The 8,814-nt window shown below is 32.1% G+C and overlaps 1 long non-coding RNA gene across 1 annotated transcript in view; it reads right to left on the reverse strand.

The window, feature by feature from the left end:
• Window positions 7,393–8,814, reverse strand: part of LOC110262955 — a 2,590-nt gene continuing 1,168 nt past the window's right edge. The window contains exon 2 of the long non-coding RNA XR_002347967.1: window positions 7,393–7,645. This is a non-coding gene — a long non-coding RNA (uncharacterized LOC110262955). The remainder of the gene's footprint in view (window positions 7,646–8,814) is intronic.

Consider the following 8,814-nt stretch of genomic DNA (forward strand, 5'->3'; position numbering starts at 1 on the left):
CATGATCAAGAGTCTACTGCTAGGTCCAGCAAACGCAAACAGGTACTTACCCCCTTTTCCAATTTTTTTTTAATAAAGTTTCTTTTGTTATATATTTTGATTTAATGTTTGAAAAATGGAGATTCTTATGTAGTAAGTGAGGTTCACTATTGCTGGGAATCTTACTATTGTGGGGCTATAATTGTTGAGTTGGAAGGAATAGAAACTGAATTAAAGTTGAAATTTTTCAATCTTATCTCTATAACTTTAAATTACTTGTTGCAGCTTCTTGAGTTTGTCATTCCAGTATCCAGTTGTCAAAATTGGTACAGAAGATCAATCTTTTATTGACTCTGTTATGGTGATGTGAAAATTGGTGGTTGAATTTAGATCTATTGATTATTGAATACCCGTGAGCTATTAACAGTGAGTGGAATAAATTCAAACTTTGTAAAAATAAAAAAGTTTATGAAAATATCCGAAGGCTTTTTATTGTGTTTTGTTTTCATTTTTTGCTTTAAACTAGTGGTATACTATGTTGCATATGTATGTTATGAAATTTATGAAAAAGTTATTGACAATGTAAGAAGTTTAAAATGTTAGTATTTGATGCATATGCACATTCAATATGCATAGTTGAATAAAAAAGAAATGTTTTGGCATCATAGGTTGTGGAGATTTTCAATAGTTGCAATAATACTAATTGTGTATGTTATTGTTTCCTTTAGCTTTTGGAAATGGATCTGATCTTGTAATTTGAGATAGTGACATTACTAATATTGGATTTCCAATCTCACCATTTTGGTGATTTTTAATGTGGAAGACACTGTGTATGTGTGTTTTGCAGCTCTTGTCCAAAAGCTTATAGATGAGGGCAAACATATTCTAGCTGTGAAGTATGTTTTTGAGTTTAACCTTACTGATAAGATACAACTACCACAAGTAAAGTTCACATTTGGCAGGGATATGAAGACAAGGTTGTGTCCTCTCAAATCCAGAGATTTATTTCAAGGAATATGACATGGATAAATTACCATCAAGTTTCAGAAGGTGGACATTTGATTATCCATTATAGTGGTTTGTGAGGCCATTTTGAGGGCACTTTTACTTGGTGAAGAACATGTTTCATATAGACCTAGACCAGATTGAGACATACTTGTATCTTAATTTCTTCTGCTGTGTTTTTTTCGGTTTTACATTCAGAGAGAATGTCATAGATCATATGTAAATTACATTATTTTTTAGTTTCCTGAAAGCTTGAACGGATCACATTCATAAGTTCAAGGCATCATAAATCACATTTTTTATTTGTACCATTGATTCCAACACATATGTCTAATATCTCAGGCATTTGGGAGACTAAAACAGAAGCTTGGAAAAAAAATTAACATATCAAGATTAATGTGACTAGTACTTATTCTATTAACAAATGTTGAAGGAAATGAATAAAATTTGAACTTTGTTGAAGTTTTAATGCATTTGAGGATTTGCCTTGATATCTATTAAAAGAATCAGAATAAATGATGAGGAAAGAGGAAAAACTTTGCGTATTAATGATTATGCACTAAGGATGATTCAATATCATAGGTTTTGACTACTTATTACAAGTATTGAGACCACTTAATTAAAGCATATATTATAAAGTTAAAATCAAATTCAACATTACACATCAGATATTATTAAAAGCGCATGATATAATAAATGATATTTATTTATTTTATTTTTTGAATAAATGATATAATAAAATTGAACTAATTAGTTGGTTATTAAAATAAAAAATAGGTTTTTAATGTAAAAAGAAAATTTAAAAATTTGTATTATAAAAGAATATTGGAAGTTTATCTAACTACTTAACAACAACCGGCTTATAAACTGTTGATTATAATTCGATGAGACTTGACTGTTCTTAAGATATTAGTGAATGTATGTTATTTTAAATTTTAGATTTTTATTTTTGATCAATTTATATTTTTTATTTACGTAGAAACGGTTCTATGAGTTCAACTAGTAAGTCATCAATTAAACCAGTAAATAAACCAGTGAAATTATATAGCATATTAGTTATATGGTTTTACTTGTTCATACTATTCTTACTTTGGCATCATTAATGCCTGAAACTGGTTCATTCCTATGATTAAGGAGCTTCATAGTGCATTTTATTCAAATTAGTAACAGCAGATGCTAGATACTAGCTTGTACATACACTAGAGATAAGATTGAATATGAATGGAATGACTTGGTGCTTCATAATCAATGTTAATCTAATAGCCGTATTAGCATTACCTTTCAGAATTACTCCAATGAGGACTTTTCTATGTTCATCGGCAATGCTGCAATGGAATCTACACCCTTCAATAAGGATATTCACGTATAAGTCTAATGATTTGGGTACTTTTTTTTATACCTAATCTGCATTTTTATTTGTCTTGGTAGGGTGTCAATATGAAAGAGAAATTATCAAGTTTAAATTTTTAAGAGTTAATTCACAAAAGAAAATATAAGAAATTGATGCGGACTCACATTTTTCAATATTGGGAGGAACTTTGAACCCATTTATACTAACAAAGTTAGTTCTTACAGTTGCCATTTTATTTCTTATTAAAACCTGGGATCAAAATATCTTACATCACGAGTATTCTTACAAAAACTAGAGTGAACATTAGCCCTTCCTCAGCATTTCAACAATGAAATACTTCTAATGTATTAGTTCTCTGGTTTCATAATGATGATCACTTTTGCTTCTCTACATTACTTCTTGACTATATCTGAATAAGCAAAAAAATAAAGGAATTTAAACTTGTCTTTGATTGATGCAACGGATGGTACACAACCCTGCCTCATCATCATCATTAGTCCCTGAAATTTAAGTGACTTATTTTTAAATTTAAAAAGAGTAAAATAAGTATAATAAAAAATAAGAAAATAAAATTTAAGCCATTTTATACCGCCAGAATCGTAATCCATTGACGACTCAGTTTCGCCACCACTCTGTTCATAATACCTTGAGGAATCTAAATATTCTTGGATTAAAACAGAAAATAGGAAGGCTAATGATATTTTCTTTAAGAGAGGAATAATGAAAACAGGTATCTTAGGAAGAAAACATGGCCACCAACGCTATCCTTTCCCTTTTATATATAGTAGAAGTAGATAAAAATTAAGAAACACAAACTGTTTGAATTATGATGTTATTATATCTTTCCAATTTGCACCTCTAAGCTAGGAATCATAAGCTTTCTGTGAAACATTAAATTCTATATACTTTGTCTTACTTCTATTAATATAAAATATAAATGATGAAAGATAAAGAAAACTACTTCCAAAGCTTATCTCCATAGCTCTATCTTCCCATTTATTTCCTCTTCCAATTATCTAATAGGACTATCTGCCTCAAACATGCACTATATAGTGACTTGGATATGTTCAACTGGGCATATTTTACAGGCAAAATAAAAAAGGGTTGATTTTTCAAAAACAAAAATTAAAATTGTAAACCTGCCATGACTGCAATGCAAAATACAAACAAACTACACAATACTGATAGCATTGTTTGTAAAATCCATGAAACCTTATTCCTCACTATGTTAGATACCAACAGAACAATAATGGAGAATTGCAATTGCTACATATAATTACAAAATTGGCATGAGTCTTAGCTACACCAACATGCTTGTAGCACAGCACTTCATTCTTATGTCATGGATCACCACAATAAGCAGCTATAGGAAACTACTTTCACATTATAAATAACTATGTTAGCGTTGCACACGGCATATTGCTCTGTGAAATTGAAGGTTAGGGCTTCCTCTATAACTCTATTTCATGTTACTTTGCCCCTCCGATATGAATATAGCATACAACCCCTGAATCAGAACAAGTAAACAGAACAAAACAATTGAATAAAATCAATGAAAGAAAGGAATACAACAGATTCATACAAGGGACTAGAGGAATACAACAAAAACATAAAAGGAAAAAAAATGAAATCAATGAAGCAACTTCATACCTGAGTCTGAGGCTCTGTTGTTAATCTGGAAGTGGAGGATGAAGTGGGAGATGGAGCACCATGGCGCTGATGACCACTCGATGAGAGAAGAGAGAAGAGAGAAGAGGAGATGGGGAAGGAGAGCCTATGAACGCGCTGGGAGATTTATTGGACGGAAATGGCGATGGCTCGGTTAGATGCGCACGACAAAGGCTGAGACCAACGGAGAGTAGAGTAGGTGGTAGTGAGTTAACAGGGAAATGAATTAGGAATTAGGGTGAATTTGGCATTTGTTTGTTTACCGTGTGGTGTTTGGGGGTGGAGCTGAAAGGGTTTTATTAGTTGAATTTAAAAAATATTAATGGTAAACAAAAAAAAATAATTATTATTAAAACCCCCATGTGGGGTATATTTATAATTTATATTTTGGGTCTATTAGAAAAGCTCAAAAGACTTAAGCTTACTAAAGACACACCCTACATAAAGAGTATAAATTGCAAAACACTAATCTAAGTAAATTTTGCAAGAAGTTTAACTCTTTTTATTAAGGTAAAAAACTTGTCAAATATATGTACTTTTGGGTATTAGGGATAGAGCTTCCATCAATTTCCCTTACATGTTCCGGCTAACTTTTTTCATAGGAAGACAATTATGTAGTACCTTTTTCATAGGAAGACAATTATGTAGTACCATAAAAAGTGCTATAATTTGCTCCATATACGTATTGTTTGGTAGAAATATTTTTCATAAACTTCCATCATATCGTTGTTAAGGTTTTATACCCAATTCAATTTCTTTCTTGGAACAAAAAGTCATAAAAGATAAAAAGGAACATATCAACACTCGTCGACATGGATAGGCCATTATTTTTATACTCTGAAAATTCATGGCTTTAAAAAACATATTTCCTCTAAGGGCCCATGCAGGTCTCGAACTTGGGACCTCAGCGTTATTAGCACGAAGCTCTAACCAACTGAACTAATAGGCCTATATATTTTCTTTGCTTAGTTTATCGTCATGTATAAAGATTTGAATATCCTTGTTAATCCGTGTTAATAAAAGTTTTCATATTCTTTTTCTATAAATTATCAGGGTGTATCACAGCACTTTAGTGATATTGTTATATATTGGTTGGTGGTATTCGAGTATTAGGTGCATCTTGCCCTACCAAATTCGCAAGAAATAGCTAGAATCAAATCTGTTTAAAACAGAGCAATATGTTCAATATCTTTTCTTGCGAGAAAATAAAAGTACGTCAGATAGGAAAATTAGAAAAAAAATTTCTTTGAACATATAAGGAATTGTGCTTAGTTGGCGTGCACTAAACAATATGATATAAATGCCACACCTCGTATTATATTCGAGAGCTTTGCATATTATGTTCAAAAAGTGATAGCACATCCAGCTCATTTGCCAAGGTTGAAATGTGAAAGGAGAACGTTATAGTGAATAATGCTTAAGATACCATATAACTTCCCATTCGCTTTTTCCAACTTGACCCATGGAATATCAAGTTACATTGCAAAGAAGAAAATGTTTCATATTGATCGAACGTTATACCCACCGTTTTGATGCCTAGCGTGCCAGAAAAACAACAAATATAGCATAGTTATGGTTCACAAATATGAAGTTTTTGAGAAGAAAATGAAATTCGATAAGAATTTTGTTATTACAATTGAAAAAGATTGTGGTGACTAACTTAGCTATAATGACAGCTTTTTGGTACGAAGATATCTAAAATTTGAAGTTGTAAGTGTAATGTGTGTTAAATCTTGTACTAAAAAGAATACTAATACCACCTCTTGGATTAGATAATTAGCTTTTGTTTTCTCTATAACATTAGAATAGAGACCAAATTTTGATTAGAAAGAAAGGCACAAAACCTTTGCTTAGTCAAAAAATGGTGTTTAAGTGGAATTCTAAAGGCAACGAATGATTCAAACCAAAACTCAGGATTGAGTTTAATCATATCTAAAGTCATATTTTTAATGTCTTTTTTGGTGCTGTTGGTTGATGCATTAAAGCATGCTATGTTTATTTAGAATTAACTGAGAGCAACATTATGTTTTCTTTTTCTGTTTGTTTTTATTTATATTTATCTCTCTCAACAGATAAGAAAACAATTTTTTGAGTCTTATATATTTAACTAAAAAACCTGAAAAATCTAAAAATCTTACTTGATTTGATCACATAGTAAAACCCAAACAGATCCATATCATTTCACATGAAATCTACCTATGAAAGAGATTAATATTCGAAAGTTTTATAATCTATCCTTCACTATGAATGCATCGAGATATTTAAAGAAAATTGGCAAGAGCTTAACTTTCATTTGGATTTTGATTTATGGCCCTATTAGGAATAAAGGTAGTAAGGGATGTAATTGTTACGTTGGTAATGTAAAGAGTATAAATAATTGCTAAACGCTAGTCTAAGTAAGGTTTGTGTAACACCCTACCACACAGAACTTTATACCTAGGATGTAAAGCAGAGGTGGCGAGGTGCTATAATCTCTAAAAGTAAAATAAACATACATAATATAGTTGAAAAGGGTTTATATCTAGGAGCCTTTGAAGGAAGTTAAACAAAAGCGTTATACAGAAGAGCGCATCACTGATGTAAGCAATAAACGTAAATCGGACAGGGTAAGAGTAAGGCAAAACATAAATATGTAAAGCAAGAGTTCCAAGATATAGATAACAAAGCTTCTGACTCGGCTCGTATAACAAACCGAATTTTTGAAAATTTAATGAGTGATTTATCGATTTATTAAATTTATTGAGAATTTTATTTAAAGAAAACCATTTTTTCTAAAAGTAATTAAATTAAATTTTATGATACTTTGAATTTAAAATTCATTAGACTTTCTAAATAATTTTTATTATAATGAGATATTTCAAAAAAGATAAAAGAATTATTATTATTATTATTATTATTATTATTATTATTATTATTATTATTATTATTATTAAAAAAGTTCAAAAAAAAAGAAAAGAAAGAAACTGGCCGAAGCCATCACGGAAACAAAAGGAAGAATGAAATGTGGCTTATATGCATTAAATTATATATATGATCATGACACATATATTTCCTTCATTTAATAACTAATAACACTTGGTTATAAATCATCATCAATCACCTTTGTTCTTTTAATTTGACCACCAAACTAAGCTTAAGGAAAATGAGAAAAAGAGAGACCGTGGGTGAGGGAGGAAACCGTGACTTCTTTGACTTTTTGGCTTCGATTTCTTGCGATCCGTAACTTCAATAAAAAATCTAATCCGGTAAAAGTGTTCATATCCTCCTCCTCTATGTAACACCCTAACTAACAAAGCTCATGCTTCCGGCTGCGCAACTCTGATAGCTTGGACATTACGACGACACTTATACTATTTAATACTAAAATATGAGCCTGTTCAAAACTTTAGACCGCAATATCGCTCCCAAAATACTTTCGTTTGATAACATACATTCATAGATACCATTCAACTTACAAAAACTCATAAAGGATACATCCATATATATACATAGATATATACATCATATTACAAGCATTAACCAATACAATTCCTATCCCTCTTACAGAATGTATCAAGATAAAGGCGAGGGAACAAAATATACTAAAGCAATACAGATCATCTCAACAACTAAATGAACTCTTCATAACTTCTGCACCATATCCTGAAAGGGAAAAAATGTAGGGGGGTGAGAACATCATCCTCGAAAGGGTTCTCAGTAGAGGGTTTTTGGGAATTACTGTAATAGGATACGTGAAGATAACCGCACCAGTGATTAATAACCGTCTTATGCCTCCTTTTCAAAAACAACGGTTTACAGTAAAGGTAAAGTTTGAAAATCTTTTCTGAAAGAAGAACCGTTCAATTCTCAAAAACTCAAAAGCCTTTCAAAACGGTTTATCTATGCTGAACCAAAACAGCCTTTCATATTTTATTCCAAACCAGAAATACAAAACCAAAATCAACCATCGGTTCATCTCATTTCAACCACGGTCCTAGGCCCAAACAATCCAACCATCAACCAATCACCACAGTCCAACAGAGTCCCAGTAGCAAACACATATAGGAAGATGCAAGCACAAACAAACAGTTATTGCAAGTAGAACAATTAGCAATTATTCACATAGGCAAACCAAGTATAATATGCACACCCAAACAATGTCACATAGATGGATATGATGCATGCCTGTCCCTAGTGGCTGATGATATCATCTGTCGGTTATCAAGCCAACCCGACGTGTCCGGTAGCTAACCCGGGCACAGTCTCTGTGTTGCGCATTAACATCATTAGAGGGAATATGTGCCCTGTCACCATTAGAGGGTATCTGCGCCCTGTCGCCATTAGAGGGTATCTGCGCCCTGTCGCCATTAGAGGGTATCAGTGCCCTGTCACCCTTACAACCAGAGAGAAAACACAAGCATATTCACATACAACATTCATCTCAGCCATCCGGCTCACGGTTCAATCCAGAACCAGCCAATTTATCAATAAATACAGCCCTTCGGCTTAAACTCATAATTCATAATCAGCCATACGACCCACAATTCATTCGGCAATCAGCCATAGTTCAATAGCATACACAGCCATTCCGGCTCGTAACAAAATAGCACTTCCACCATTCAACATCATCAAATTCGTACAAAACCTTCAAAACCTTTCTCTTACGGCTCTCACCGAAACAAAATTTTTCCCTTGAGTGAAACTCATTTAAACCGAATACTCGGACTCTACTAAACTCTTTACTCTAGAAATTTCGGTTCCGACTTTTCTCAACTTTAAACTAAAGTTTCACTTTACCGAACTCTTTTCACTAAATACCGAATTTACGGCTA

Source organism: Arachis ipaensis, chromosome B05 (assembly GCF_000816755.2).
Source record: "Arachis ipaensis cultivar K30076 chromosome B05, Araip1.1, whole genome shotgun sequence".
NCBI classification, from domain to species: domain Eukaryota; kingdom Viridiplantae; phylum Streptophyta; class Magnoliopsida; order Fabales; family Fabaceae; genus Arachis; species Arachis ipaensis.